This window comes from Pteropus vampyrus, unplaced genomic scaffold (genome assembly GCF_000151845.1).
Source record: "Pteropus vampyrus isolate Shadow unplaced genomic scaffold, Pvam_2.0 Scaffold5291, whole genome shotgun sequence".
NCBI classification, from domain to species: domain Eukaryota; kingdom Metazoa; phylum Chordata; class Mammalia; order Chiroptera; family Pteropodidae; genus Pteropus; species Pteropus vampyrus.
The window spans coordinates 7,403-9,108 of NW_011894072.1; positions in this window are offsets into that span (position 1 = coordinate 7,403).

Below are 1,706 nucleotides of genomic sequence, written 5' to 3' on the forward strand. Positions count from 1 at the left end.
CGAATGATCAGGTGTGGTTCTCTTTGGGTTTTGGCAGCTGTTTACACAGGAAAGGGAATTTTCAAGCCAAACCCTGAGCCACAAATGATGGAGGGTCCTTTGCAAGTGAAAGAAGGAGTCTGTGAAGATTTTGAAAAGCAGTCCACTCTGCACCGAGGGCAGTTTGTAATTCCTCCCTGTATTCTTAGAGGGGCCAAAATGTGAGGCCTTATCAGAGAGGACCTCAGTGACAAAGGTTTTATTCTAGGGAAGGCAACACAGAACTCAAAACATCAACAAAAAAACATAAGGATGAAGGAGAAGTTTCAGAGTGCTGAATCCCTAATTTCTTCCCCAGTGGATTTGGGTGTCACAGCGGGGGAGGAGAAAGGTGACCATCAAAAAGCGGAGAAGGGTGAGAGAATTAAACTGGAGCGGGGCCTGAATGGGGAGCTCCTGGGTTGTGAGCTGGAGGGAATAGGGGAACCAGCGCCACAGCTGGCAGAAATCCAGGTAAAGGACAATGGCTGCAGGAAGCGAAAGGTATAATAAGAAAATCGGCCATACTTTAAGCACGCACTGTGTGCTAGAACTGTGCTACACCTGCTATGGGCGTGATCTCATTTAAGACTTACAGTGATCTTAGGAGAGAGATGCAGTTATTTGCCCTTTTATGTAGCTAAGGTAACAGGGACTTGGACCGAGTGGCCAGTTTCAAGTTAAGAGCCAAGGATTTTAATTACTTTGGTGTACTGCCTTTAAATCTAAATCTAAGGTAGATTTGGAGACACATTGAAAATTAGAATAACAGAAGTAAAACTGGCAGATTCAGAGCAATCGGGAAAGACAGATGCTATTTTAAATCACCAGGCAGAGGGAGCCCAGGGCTGGGGCGGAGTGCATGGCATTTTCACCTGTGAGCATCATCTGGAAAGGAGGGGCCCAGCAGGAAGAGGGGATGCTCGAGAGGCAGGAGGCAAGGGTTCTTGCCCCATCCATCCACCCTCATCAATCCAAGGTGCAGTGCTGTGACAGTCCCTTCTATACTTTGTGCCTTCTGCTTCCCAGACATCTAGTGAGATTAGCTTAGGCTGGTGCTTCCAGTTTTCCAGTTAAAAAATCCCTCCTTGGAACGCTAATATGTACAAATGATAAATAAGGCTGAGGATCGGGGGTGAGTGGAAAGAAGTTGGAACTTTCCTTCATTCCGTTTCCCCTCCTAATTGCTGCTCTGGCCCACGCCTAACTCCCAGGCTCCGTCCTTGGCGTCCAGCACACACTCCATCCAACACCCTGAGGCCTTCTTATGACAGTTTAAAATCAGTGGCCTAGCTTGGGCTGGACTAGCTCTAGCCTTTTGTCCGCCTGCTTCTCCCTTCCCTATGTGATGCCTTCACACTCGAGCTCTTTTTTACCTTCCTTTTCCTTTTCCATGTTCATGCTTCTGTGTGCACTGAGGTACAATGACCAAGAGGATTTTTGCATTTGGATCTTGTGTCTGGAAGGACCTTGTTCCCTGCCTCTCATGGGAACCGGGAGTTAGCACATGCAAGGATCCTATGTTTTGGTTCTGTAGAATTTTCTTTGAATCACTGAGGCTACAGAGTTCCAGTCATGGAAGAAGATAATGCGTAGAAACAATAACAACTCTTGTTTCCTTTCGGTTTATGTTGCTCCTAGGTGGAGCAACTTCACACTGCATAGATCTAGATTATACACACACACAC